This window comes from Saccopteryx bilineata, chromosome 5, assembly GCF_036850765.1.
Source record: "Saccopteryx bilineata isolate mSacBil1 chromosome 5, mSacBil1_pri_phased_curated, whole genome shotgun sequence".
Lineage (NCBI taxonomy): Eukaryota > Metazoa > Chordata > Mammalia > Chiroptera > Emballonuridae > Saccopteryx > Saccopteryx bilineata.
The window spans coordinates 67,738,771-67,753,237 of NC_089494.1; the positions used below are offsets into that span (position 1 = coordinate 67,738,771).

General features: G+C 43.1%; 1 protein-coding gene and 1 non-coding gene across 3 annotated transcripts in view; one reads left to right on the top strand and one right to left on the bottom strand.

Moving 5' to 3' along the window:
- CERS6 (ceramide synthase 6) overlaps positions 1-14,467 on the bottom strand; it is a 350,216-nt gene that overhangs the window by 23,933 nt on the left and 311,816 nt on the right. The window lies entirely within an intron of this gene.
- On the top strand, positions 14,106-14,249 carry LOC136307282 (small nucleolar RNA SNORA48). Its single transcript, XR_010725939.1, has one exon. It is a non-coding gene; the product is annotated as a small nucleolar RNA SNORA48 (small nucleolar RNA).

A 14,467-nucleotide genomic window follows, 5' to 3' on the forward strand; every position in this document is an offset into this window, starting at 1 on the left:
TCAAGCACAATCAACACTCTTCAGACACCCCCTTCCCTATGGCCAATACACTAACTTATGCTGAATGCAAAAGTGACATCTAAAATTATCAAGGCATCTGGGTCGCCCAAGAATCTCATAGAAACTGTGTTTGGCGTGGTTTTCATCAGTACAGAGAGGGACTGTGGGAATGATGGGTAGGAGGCTACTGCCCAGATCTTGAGGGTCTCAGAAACAAGAGCAAAAGAGAAAAATAGCATCTTTGAGGAACATACCTCTTTTTAAAAACACTGCCCAGTAATTAGAGTTCATGGAAACAAGTACACCAGAATGGTGCAGAGCAGTGGGGAAGACGGATGAATGGAAGAATGAGATTCCTAGTGAGAAAGAAGCTCAGATTTATTGATTGACTCGGCACTGGGTCACACAGGGGTTTACAACCCGCTTGCCCTCTCTGTCATCCAACAGTGCTCTGGGTTCTAGTACAGGACCTGGATGATGGCAACCGCATCCTAAACCACATCCTCAATTCTTTTCTCTTCAAGAAAGGCGTTTGAGTCATTTGTAAGAATGGGTTGTTAGTTTTGTAGTAAATGAGAAGTTTCAGTCCTTATTCTGGCCCTCAGCCAGATTCTTTTTTTTTTTTTAATTTTTTTATTAATTTAAGAGAGAGAGAGGGGAAAGGAGAGAGTGAGAGAGAGAAGCATCAACTTGTTCCATCTAGTTGTTCTATTTAGTTGTGTACTCATTGATTGCTTCTTGTATGTGTCCTGACCAGGAGTCAAACCTACAACCTTGGCATGCCAAGACAACGCTTTACCCACTGGACCACCTGGCCAGGGCTCAGCCCCCAGACTTTCTTACTCTGACACTTACTGCCATGATCTCACACTTGGATTGGCCATTAGTATCAGCTCTGAGGTAATAGGCTTTTGATCAGGGTCACAACTATCATCAATATTTAGACCAGTGACACACACTATCTTTTGCATATATAACATGAAAGCAAGCAAAGGTAGAAAGGAGAGCATGGTTAATTATTTGGTAACCAAGAAATGTATGTGGAATTAACTTTATTTTTATTAAGTTTGTGCTATATGGACAATACTGTGGGGGATATATACTAGTGGGCACAAAAAACTAATCTAATCTAGTTGAGGAGCTGGAATTGGGTATAAATTAGTACATTCTATTTGGTGGGTAATGTTACAATATGTATCAAGATGTGACATTCGCTGAGCTTGTGATTCTTATTCCAAACATTTGTCTTAAGGAAGTAATAAGAAATTTATGAAGATTTAGACACAAGGATATTCATATAAATTTTATAATAGCCAACCACTGGAAAGTCCTAAATAATGTCCAAAAATAGGGAACTGATAAACAATGACTTTTTCATAAGATGGAATACTCTGCAGCCAATATAACTATGTTATAGAAGACTAATAAAACGAGGACATGCTTACAATACAATGTTAAATGAGAAAACCAGAGCTATAAACAATATGTGCAGAAAGATCTCATTTTGTAAAGAAAGAGATGTAATTTTAAAGTATATAAAATGTTAGAAACAAAGACATTAAACTATGAACAGAGGTTATATCAGAACTATGGGATATATTTTTTCTTCTTCATTTTTCCATGTTCTACAAAATTTCTATAATATTTATCTATAATATGTATATGATCACATAAGTTGCTAGTAGTTTAAGTTAAAATTTGAGAAGACCATCTGAGAGTGATAATACATGGCCACGCCCTAAGAAAACATCAATAGAGGTCTTAACTGGGCCAAACAGCACAACAGATTTTTGCAGAGACAGATGGATTTTCCCAAAAGCCACCTCCACTGAGTCGCAGAGCCAGAGGGGCAGCTTGGCTAGGCCGGATGTGGTTCTCCTCAAAGTCCCAGCTGCCCGCTCCAGATGTGGAGACAGTCACCGGCAACACTTGCCTGTGGTCGCATCAGCTGCGGCCCCCTGGCCCCTCTGTGAGTGGGAGATGGCGTGGCTCCCGGACTGCCCGGGGGAAAGTGAGCGCACCAGTGGTCGTGAGGTCGCTGCCTGTCTCTAACAGGCTTGTTCGCATTGCTCACTCCAGAAACAGACGCTTTGATTCCATTTGAACAAAGGAGGTCACTCTCCAGATTCATTCATGACTAGGAGTCTGGGAACTCGGAGAGGGTAGGGGCTCAGCTTACACAGCAGAAGCACAGGTGATCACGTCTGTCCCTGCAATGCGCATTTGCTGGCATGTTTGGAGCTGTTTTTGTCAGAGTTCCCAATATTTAGAGCTTAATAACTGGCCTAAGACCTGTAAGACTTGCCTGGTTTGTACTCTCCTTCTGTTATTTTATTTTATGATTTTTGTGAAAAAAAAAATGTATTTTGCAAGATACAAGGCACAGCCTGTGGAAACTATGGTAAAATCCCTATAATCCTGTTTTGAAGGGCAAGGGGAAGAGGAAAAGAGTGGAGATGAAAAGAGTGAGTCAAGGGAAAGGAAAGGGAAGAAAAGAGGGATGGGCAAAGGGCAGAGAGGAGGAGAGACAGCAGATCCTCTTCCGGGAGACCCTGTGCACGTCTGCACCTTGAACCAAGGCCAGGCCTCGCACAGACTCAGCGTGGCATTTCATGCCACCCCCTTTCTGGGATTAAATATTACAGGGTTGAAAAGGGAGCCACAAGACCAAAGGGTGCTTTGGAACTTAGAGGAGGGACGCCCCTGTGTCAAGCTCAGGGCCTGAAACTTGAAAGCTTCCTTGAATTCTAACTGCTGCCCCGTGTGGTGGGACCACCTGCCGGCAGACTCAGGGCAGGTGCATATTCAGACAATGTACTGGGGGAGAAGGGGAATGCATGCTGCTGTGGAGAGGAGGGCAGTAATGCGGCAGCAGCTGCGTGGGGAGGACATGTGGGTTCAGGAGCTGGGGGCAATGGGTTCTTTTGCAAAAATCCCCACTTCAAACAGCTCTAGGGATGGCAGTTTTATTTGGTACAACTCATCTTCAAATAGCCAAGGACAGTCGACAGAGTATCCTGCGGGTTTCATCCAAAAAAATAATCATCATCATCATCTAACTGACAGGACAAGACATTCGCTCTACCTCTGCTAGTTGTGTGTTTAACTGCACTTATCCATTCAACCTCAATTACTTCTCTCCAACAACCCCTGATCATGAATAGAGTGTTTACAGTCAAGAAGCTGAATATAAGATTTCTGCTCTCTCTAACACAAATAGCAATAACCAAGGCCATACCTTAAGTCATGGAGGAAATGTCACACGCACCATTTGTGACCCGAGAGGACAGGGTCTAGTGCCTTGTCAGGGGTAGGCGGCCTTCAGGTGGCATCTGATGCAGCTTTCATTCACACAGCAGAGATGCTGAGGGAAGAAGCACCTCCTCGAGGGAACAGTGGGTAAAGGCTATGAACAGACAGTTCACAGAAGAACTACAAATGGCTTATAAAAACCTGGGTGAAATGTCCCACTGTGCTTATAATCCACTGGATACAACACTAAAACAAAAGACACACGTGCCAGAGAACGGGGCTGAAGTGCCGTGATGTCTGCAGCCTCCTCTGAGATGACCTGCGAACGTGTGTGTAGGAGATGTTCACCGGGTACTGAGGCTGCTAACAACAGACAAGTACAATACATGTGAGGAGGCCGGGGGTGTTCGTGGCGTTCTTCCACATCTTCCATGGGTCTGAGTAAGTTCATATGAACAAATTAAAAGAAATAACACTTAAACTATCAAATCATCAATTGTACATGAAAAAGATGATGAAACACGGCTGTCAAAAATAAAGTCAAAGTGACACTCGTATGTGGCTGGTCAGAGTGTAAATTGTTGAGATCTTTATAGAAAATTTGGCCACACATGTAATGAATATTTAAAAGTGATTCTTTATCCTCATCAATTTACCTTTGAAGTTATCTATCTGTGTCTTTAAGAAATGAGTTACCAACAAATTTAAGTTCAAGAATGTTCATGCAATATTATTTTTAATGGCACAAAATCTCCAAATGGTTAAAAAGGCCAATCTATCTGGTAGAATGCTGCTCATACATGAAAATCATATCTTCTATCTAAATGACATGGGAAAAACCCAACATTTAATAAAAAGTGAAGAAAATCAGATAAAAAATTGTATGCAATATGATCTCTAATTTTCACACGTACAAACATTTTATCCACACACATGAATAAAATGTGATTAAAAAAATATTCCACAATGTTAGCACTGGCTACTTCTGATTCCAGGGATTTAAAGTAAAAACATTTTCTATACTATTTTCCAAATGTATATATTATTTTTAAAATTAGAGAAAACACTTAAAAAAAATTTCAAGGGTGATTATATAAGAAAACTTTCACCCTTTCAAACAGCTATTGGTGCCCCGCCTCTGAGGGGAAGGCAGCGAAGCTGCGTGTTCGGTGCCGGCGGCACACCCCCAGGAACGCCCACAATGGACACGTGGGGCGGAACCGGGGCTGAGCCACAGCGGCTGCGTTTAAGGCTTGCATTCCTATCAGTACGTATCCTTAGCATGGCACTCAGATGGTATTAAAATAACAAGTCTAGTCCTGGCCGGTTGGCTCAGTGGTAGAGCGTCGGCCTGGCGCATAGAAGTCCCGGGTTCGATTCCCGGCCAGGGCACACAGGAGAAGCGCCCATCTGCTTCTCCACCCCTTCCCCTCTCCTTCCTCTCTGTCTCTCTCTTCCCCTCCCGCAGCAAGGCTCCATTGGAGCAAAGATGGCCCGGGTGCTGGGGATGGCTCCTTGGCCTCTGCCCCAGGCTCTAGAGTGGCTCTGGTCGCGGCAGAGCGACGCCCCCGGAGGGGCAGAGCATCGCCCCCTGGTGGGCAGAGCGTCGCCCCCTGGTGGGCGTGCCGGGTGGATCCCGGTCGGGCGCATGCGGGAGTCTGTCTGTCTCTCCCGGTTTCTAGCTTCAGAAAAATACAATAATAATAATAATAATAATAATAAAATAACAAGTCTAAAAAGAAAATCCCAGGAGACCGGAAGGGCCTCTCACATTATGCTGATCCAGTCTTCCTTAGACTGAGGTCACACGTGGAACATGATGACAGAGAGATGGGCTCCCGTTTGCGCTCTGGTCCTAGGGTTCCCGGTGTCATGGTGCAGAGTCTGGGTGAAGCCAGCATACAGCAGATGCTCCACACACACTTTTTTTGGGAAAATATTTTTGTTAACTTATAAACATGCGTGTGACTTCTAGAGTTTGTACACACTATATATAACATGTCCACTGAAATTATTCCAAATCAGCTTTTATGTGAAATGGTGTTTTTCACTGTCAAACTGGTTCTCCTTAATCTGCAGAATTCAGAGACCTGGTTTCTCCACCTCCCACCTTGTGCCACGCGCTTCAGAGAGCATGCTCTGCAGGAGGACATTTCCCAGCTGGCTGCTCACTGGATTTCCCTGGGGAACACTAAGACTGCTGAGGCCTGTGACCGGCCTCCAAAGACTCAAATTTAAATGGACTGGGCGTATAGTCTAGGATAGGTGATGGAATCTTTCAAAGGTCCTGGAAGGGGCCTGGGGTTGGTGGGCAGGGGGAGGTTTAGGAGGGTATAAGAGAGAAATGGTAATAGAAGCAGACCTGACTTGGGGTGGTGAACACACGATCCAGTGTACAGAAGACGTGTAGAAATGTGCACCGGAAACCTGTATTATTTTGTTAAGCAGTGTCACCCCAATACATTCAATAAAAAGAAAAAAGAAGGTCTTAGGCAATTTCAATCTGCGGAAGAGTTTTCTGTAGGCTTTTTTGTTTTGTATTTCCTTTCTTTGTTGAAAAACTCTAGACAAGTCGGAGTAACTGCTCTCAGTAGACATGATGGTTAGAGGCCATTTATGATGGTGTGTGCCTGAAATTTACCAGGCTCTGCATGAAATGTCTTAAATTCTGTTCTCCTCCCCCCCCCTCACTTATTTTTTTTTTTGAGTAATCAGAATTCCCAACTTTTGAGGTTTTAAACTGGCCAGCCCGGGGACACTGGAGGACCCCACTCTTCCCAGCTCTCCTTCACCCTCTTCTGAGCCACTCAAAGCTGATGTTTAACCTCCCAGCATCTGGCAGAAAGCATCTTTTGAAGAGACAGTCTGAAGCATGAGTTTGCAAACCAGTCAGACAATAAGGAAAGCCCGAGGTAGAGGAGGGAGTGTCCACAGCGCCACAGAGACTCCCAGAGCCTCAAAAGATGGCGGAGCCCTCTCCTCACCCACGTGTAATTCATATCAGAAATGATTCCTAACCATGTAACAATGTCAAAGATGCCTGCAAAGTTCTTTTTTCTTTTTTTGACATGGGGAATCAAGTCCACTCTTGTCAAAATCTTTTTTTCCCCTCACTTTTATCCTCTTTGCTTGTGTCCTGAGCACACACTTAGTCGTGGCCCGTCAGGTATCTAATCTAGCATGGAGTGTCAGGCCTGCAGTTCATCCTCACTCTACGATAACTCGGGTAACTTAACACCCACCTTTGCTAAAGAGAGAGAAATGTTTGCCTTAGATTTTTACCTGAGAAAAATAGTCCCCTTCAGAGTTGATCAGTGTCACCATGTTTCCTAAGATACATCATTGGGTTTATTGTGTTTAAAACACCAGAGGAGGCTGTATTCGGGGAGACATCGACATTGATTTTTGAAAAGCAACTCTTACAAGGCTCCAGCGATTGTGCACCATCTCTGCACCCTACCTGGGGTGCCCCCCCTATCAGGGTGGCAAATACAAAGACGGACCCTGAGCTGCCACCGTCACTGACCCGCCTCTCTACCTGGGAGGGCTAGACTGGCCCTAAGAATAGTGAAGCCCTGGGGAAAACTACCCCTTCCTCACCTAAGCTATTCATTCAGGTGAAAAAAAAAAACAACCAGTCTGCCTGGAAAGGCAGTCAAAGCCCGAATAAGTGGCCATCCCGAGGAGAAGGGCGCGGGGGCAGCAGGGAGCAGTCCTGCTCCGCAGCAGAGATGCTCAAAGGTTTCAGGGATAATCATTACCTTTAGACTCACTCTCCTTCTTTAAACCTTCTAATCATCACCCACTGAAATTAGAATGAAGTCCCCAACACCTCCCAAAGCTCACAGAAGTCCCTAAGTTGGACCTCTCCAACCTTAACTCCTATCTTCTCCCTCTTATTGATCAAGCTTCCTTCTGTTCCAGGAAGAGCCAACACTGTTCCCACCTCAGGATGATGGCACTGGCAGTTTCCTGCACCTGTCCCCTTCCCTGTCCTTTAATGTGTGTCTATTTTATTGTAGATACTTCTCCCTGATTGTATTGCCTCCCACCTTAAAACATAAGCACTAAGAGGTTAAGAGGACAATGACTGTGCATTTGACCTGCTTTGGATCTGCACAGGCACTATGAACTCTATAGTATCCTGGGTGCTGATAAGATAATATAATCCCCATTCCAAGAAAACTGAGGGTAGGCATGGCCCTCCCTTCGTCAGCCCACAGACCGTTCCTGCTGGATACACCGATTTACAAGTACAGACAGACAGGGCTGCTCCTTGCACTTGCCTTGCAATATTTATACTCATAGGCATAATTTGTCAGTGCATTGTGCCATGATAATTGCTTTTGGCCTGCTTACTGCCGAGACTTTAGTTTTAGCAAAAGCATTAGACACGCAATGGAAAAAAGAATGAGATCATTAGGCCCCTGAAAATAAAGTTATTAAAATGGTTGGCAGGGGAATGAAATGAGGGGCTGAAACCTCACACTGAGGCCAACACAAAGTGACTTTGGGAGCCTTTTCAAGTGAACACCATCACAGCCCATACTGAAATAAATTGCATTACCAACAAAATGCTAACACTAGGCATTTTTATCATTATCCACCATGAGTTGTTTTTCCTCTGTAGAGTAAGACAAATGGCAGTCAAGTCAAAGCTCATATTTTTTTCTTTAAAGCTCTGACTGAAGCCGGGCCCTTGATTACTGTGGAACTGCCAAGAATATGCTCATCCCTTGAAAAAGACACCATGCTGAAACTGATGTCTTCAGATCCCAACTGTATAACCCTGGGCCACCTACGTTACTTACATGCGCCTGGCACCAAGGATCAATGCTTAGAATGCCATTATTGCTGCTCCTGAATGCGACAAGGTCATATTTACAGTCTTTGAATGTGTGTAGTGACACACCTTTAAAGTGCGCCTGCCTGAGACAGGGGCTATAGTCCTGAAATAACCATTTTCTTTATTTCCGTGAACTTTGGTCTCATTACCACCATGCTCTAATCAAACAAATTGAGCACACAGTCAAAACCATTATCTATCTATCTATCATCTATCTATCTATCTATCTATCTATGTACCTGAGTATCTATCTATCTATCTATAATTGCCTGCTTGGCATCTCCTCTTGGTTATTTATAAGGCACCTCCAAAGCCAAAGTCACATTTTCCCCAAAACCTATTCCTACTGCAAATAAGACCACTACTGCTACTCCTGTTATTAAGCATTATAACTTCAGATATTATACTATTGTTTCCAACCCCAAATTTTGTAGGTTAGAGTGAGCAGGTAATTCACACAGTCATGCAGACAGAGTGACGGAGCCGGGACTGAACACATACAGGGTTATCCAGAGTCCATCATGTTAACCACCATCTCCTTTCTCAGTTAATGGCATTAGCCCTCATCGGGGTACTTAAATCAAAATTGTGGTGTCAACCTTTATACCTCCATCAACTTCATCCATCCCCTCTATAACTAATGTGGTCACATGCCCTTTCAATCTCCTAAATTCTTTTGGAATCCATTTACTTCCATTTACCACAGCTGAGACAGCTCTGTGTTAAACCACCAGCAACTCCTGCCTAGGCAGTTACTGTAACAGGCGTCTAACTAGACCCCCACTGAGACCTTATTCCAAGGTTTTCATGAACAAAAACACCATGAGAGCAATAAAATCATGTGGCAGTATTTGGTCAGGAAGTGATAATCCAGATAATTAAGAGGATGTGTATTTTTAAAAAGTAGGCTGTCACTGTGAACAATTTCAAAACACTTTCTTAAGTCCCAAGTGGATCATGAGCACCCAGTGGCCAAGTGAACTCAAACACATTCTTAAGAGGAAGCTAGCCCCCAGTCACTCCGCAGGGAACTAATCTCTGACCCTCAGAATAAATGGGATCCTCACAGCAGCAAATACATCTTCACAATACACACCACTGTAACAGGGTGACTGATGTCTGCCTCTCTAATTGAAAGCTTCAGAAGGGGAGGAACGGAAATGTTTGCTTTTCATTACGGTCTCAATACCTACTAAAGTGTTTGGCAAATTGCAAGTTTCAAATATTTGTAGGATAAACAGAATTTTTCCATAATTAGAATGGCTTTAATTATTTCCTAATTCTGAAAGCAGTATGCATCATGTAGAAATTTCAGGCTACGTGGAAAAAGTTAAGAAAGTAAAAGCAGCTTAGACTGTGGTGGCACAGTGGATACAGAGTTGACCTGGCTCAAAACCCTCAGGCTTGAAGTGGCTGAGGTTGCCAGTTCAAAACCCTGGGCTTGCCTGGTCAAAGCACATACGACAAGCAATCAGCAAGCAATGAACAACTAACATGAAGCAACTATGAGGTGATACTTCTCACTCCCCTTCCTCTCGCCTCTCTAGGTATAGTCAATAAATAAAATCTTAAAAAAAAAAAAGATTAAAATCAATTCCTTTCCATTTTATCTTCAAATTGCTCTTGATCCATATTTATTTTTTTCCTGTAGAGAACCAACTTTGCATGAAGTGCTATTAAACATTGTGTATGTAACTGAAAAATCCACGGAAGGTTTCCTTCATCAGGCACCAAACATGCTTAACTTTTGAAAAAGGACACAACACCGATCTTTCCCTCCCTTTTTTCTGCCATACTGGACTTTTCAAAATCAGATGCTAATTTGTCCTGGAGAGTTTAAGGCACTGCTCTCTAAATGTTGGCTCTTCCAAACTCATTTCTCTCCTACATTTCTTCCCATTCTCTTTATACCTCACTAGACAGTAGACTCAGTTGCATTAAATAGTATACAATTGAGGATTCAACTATTTGTGCTTAGCTAAAATAAAATGAAATTATGAAAACAAAAGAAAAACTAATTTAAATAATGTAGGAGAATCCAACTGCCATTTTCCAACTTATTAGTTATGCGACATGAATATTTTTTGTACCTTTGGACAGCCTCAGTTTGTCCCTTACTTGCCTTTTTTTTCCTTTTTGTATTTTTCTGAAGCAAGAAGTGGGGAGACAGACAGACTCTCGCATGCGCCTGACCGGGATCCACCCGGTATGCCCACCAGGAGGCGATGCTCTGCCCATCTGGGGCGTTGCTTTGCTACAACCAGAGCCATTCCAGCGCCTGAGGCAGAGGCCATGGAGCCATCCTCAGCGCCCAGGCCAACTTTGCTCCAATGGAGCCTTGGCTGCGGGAGGGAAAGAGAGAGACAGAGAGGAAGAAGAGGGGGAGGGGTCGAGAAGCAGATGGGCGCTTCTCCTGTGTGCCCTGGCAGGGCTGACGCTCTACTGCTGAGCCAACCGGCCAGGGCCTTACTTACCTTTTATAATGAGACTATCTTATTGTATGCATGGTCAATATACAGATAAATACTCAATTTTTACCGTATGATCTAACCTTGGAACCTATCCTCTGAATAATTCTATTCCATTTCATAGTGTTTTTCTTTCTTTGCTTTAGCATATGGTGTTACTTAAGATGGCCTGTCCGTCCTCCCATTTCCTACATATTCATTCCTCAAGCCCAGCTCAAATGTCACTTTCTCAGGGAAACCATCCTTGTGTCCCTAATCAGAATCAATCAAACCTTCCACTGTGCCCCTGGTATAAAACTGTGCACCTCTGTTGGCTACTTGTGGCTGCCCTCTGTGGGTAGACTAGTCCAACGTCAGAGTTGGATCGCAAGCTCCTTACGGAAGGTCATCATATGCATGTCTGTGTCCCTGGTGGATAGCCCTGAGCCCGAGCAAGCCTTTGATATTTTACACTTGGTTAAAAAAACAGAACCTCATGAAGTTTTCTTTGATCCGTAGCTTATTAAAACACCTGTGATGCATATTCTAAATTATAATATTCTGTCTTATGCTTATTTCAAAGTCTACCCCTCAGTGGATTATTTGTTTAATACATTCAAGTTCTATTCTGAGAAACAATAGTGAATCTTAAGCTCAAGTTTAAAATTTTCGGAAGTTCTACACTTCCATTGTCTTAGCAGAGCACACTTATCATAATATTAAAGTATTAATTATATAAAAAAGGGATAATTGCCTGACCAGGCGGTGGCACAGTGGATAGAGCATCGGACTGGGATGCGGAGGACCCAGGTTTGAGACCCCGAGGTCGTCAGCTTGAGCACGAGCTCATCTGGTTTGAGCAAAGCTCACCAGCTTGAATCCAAGGTCGCTGGCTCCAGCAAGGGGTTACTCGGTCTGCTGAAGGCCCGCAGTCAAGGCACATATGAGAAAAGCAATCAATAAACAACTAAGGAGTTGCAATGCACAATGAAAAACTAATGATTGATGCTTCTCATTTCTCTCCATTCCTGTCTGTCTGTCCCTGTCTATCCTTCTCTCTGACTCACTCTCTGTCTCTGTAAAAAATAAAAATAAATAAATAAAAATTTTTAAAAAATTTTATTTTAAAAGGGATAATTTAGATGCATCAACAGAAACAAAAGGATTTACTTTTTTTTTGGTTCTTAATAAGCTGCCACTGTTTATTGTTTAATAGTCACCACCATCGGTCACTCAAATTTTTCATACCATCTGTCAGTACTGCATGGCAGAGCAAAACTGACTCATATCTGTTCTTGTTTGTGAGATTTAATGAGCTCTGTGCATATACTTGTGAGCAGAAAGCAACGTTTTGACTTCCATACCCAACTTTATTTGTCACAGAAACAATCCCATCTTAAGTCAAAGAATTCATTATATGAGTTTCTCATTCTGTATATATACAGCATGTCCATAAAGTCATAGTGCACTTTTGACCGGTCACGGGAAAGCAACAAAAGACAATTGAAATGTGAAATCTGCACCAAATAAAAGGAAAACCCTCCCAGTTTCTGTAGGATGATGTGGCAGCATGTGTGCATGACGTAACACCGTGTATACAGCGGAGCAGCCCACGGCCATGCCAGTCGAGATGTGGATGGTACAGAGGAAAGTTCAGTGTGTTCTGTGGCTTGCTAAATTTGAATCCATGACCAAAGTGCAACGTGAATATCGGCGCGTTTATAATGAAGCGCCACCACATAGGAATAACATTACTCGGTGGGATAAGCAGTTGAAGGAAACCGGCAGTTTGGTGGAGAAACCCCGTTCTGGTAGGCCATCAGTCAGTGACGAGTCTGTAGAGGCTATATGGGATAGCTACCTAAGGAGCCCTAAAAAATCTGTGCGTGAGCTCACATCGAACTGCACTGAATAGGTATGAAACTGGGAGAGTTTTCCTTTTATTTGGTGCAGATTTCACATTTCTATGTCTTTTGTTGCTTTCCTGTGACCGGTCAAAAGTGCACCATGATTTTACGGACGCACTGTATAATAGAACTAAATTTCATAATTTGGTTTTTAACCACTATTACTGAAAATGAAGGGTAAAGAAAATAGTATAATAACCCCACCACCTCAATATACTCATCATCAACTTCAACAGTGATCAATTCATGGTCAATGTATTATCATCTATATTTCCCTCCCTGTTTACCCTGGATTATTTTATTATTATTATTATTATTATTTGTATTTTTCTGAAGTTGGAAATGAGGAGGCAGTCAGACTCCCGCATGCGCCCGACTGGGATCCATCCCGCACGCCCACCAGGGGCCGATGTTCTGCCCATCTGGGGCGCTGCTCTGTTGTGACCAGAGCCATTCTAGCGCCTGAGGCAGAGGCCATAGAGCCATCCCAGTGCCCGGGCCAACTTTGCTCCAATGGAGCCTCGGCTGCAGGAGGGGAAGAGAGAGACAGAGAGGAAGGAGAGGGGGAGGGGTGGAGAAGCAGATGGGCGCTTCTCCTGTGTGCCCTGGCCGGAAATGGAACCCGAGACTCCTGCAGGCCAGGCCGACGCTCTACCACTGAACCAATCGGCCAGGGCCTACCCTGGATTATTTTGAAACTAATCCCTGAGACCATATTATTTAACCTATATATATTTCAAAGTCTTTTTTTTAAAAACCTAGCCACAGTGCCATTAGCACACCTGTAAACAATATCTACATTTGTCTCTTGAGCTCATTTTGATCCTATTGCAGAAATGGATCTTACTGGATATTTCCCTGCAAACTGCTCAGAGTTCTTAATAAATGGTACACAGGCTGGTCAATTATTCCAATGCTACCTCTAGGGCAAAGAAAAACAACTCTTTCCCTGAATGTTGCTTCATACTGAATTCAGTTTTTGGAACAGGGTTGCATATTATATTCTCTTACACACATATAAGGTAAAGAACAAAGTAATTGGCATCCAAACTACCATATCAAGCTTGACAGCTGTTCTTCTTTTTTCAGCCTTGCCTAGGGTCACAAATCCAGATAATTTCCTGCTGGATTTCAACTGCATATCTAAACAACTGGTTTTGGACACTGCAACAGTTCATTTTATAATCTCACATCCCCCCTAATAAATTTCCTACGAATACTGGTATTAAAAAATTTGCAAGAGGTAGTTCTTTAAAAACATTTTTTTTCAAAACGTCACTGAAGAATTTTTTTTCTTACACAGTAGAGGAAAAAGGACATTTATGGGATGAATTGTCTTTCTGTTAGCCTAATGTTGAATTTTCCATTATTGGTACTCAGTCTCTCCTGGGAGGCTCTTAATTGAACCGGTCTTAAAAGGTTTTCATTGTGTTTTTCCTCCAGCCCTCTTATTGATTACAGACACATTCATAGTGAATACAGCTCTAATGGAAGATGCTGTCATCCCATTACTCAGTCTGGTCTCTGTCACAATTGCTTTTGCCTCTTAAGAGGCTGGCATGCTCTCAGGTCAAGAAGAGGTCAATGTACAAAGACACAGGAAGCACTGCTCTTCACAGGCAGCAGAAAAACAGTGGTAGAAAGAGATGGTACAGCCCCTAGCAATGGACAAGGAGGCACCTGATTGGTGGTGTTGCTCTTTTATCAGTCAGGGGCAAAGCAGATGTTCAGCCCTAGTTCATCCTAGCTTGATGCCTGTGTTGGTGGCCAGAGCTGTTTCATGCCTGGGGCACAAAAGAAAAAAAAAAAGAGAGAAAAGAAAAAAAAAAGAAGAAGAAAGAAAGAGATGGTACAGCCACCAACTAATAACGTTAGCATAAATTCTAGACTAATTCACCCAAGCATAAAGTCAGATCTCCACAAGGATCCCAACACATTTACCCAACAAGGACCAGAGGCAAGAGAGCCTAACAGAATTCTGTGATGACTCCTGAGGGCAGGAGAAGGTGAAGGTA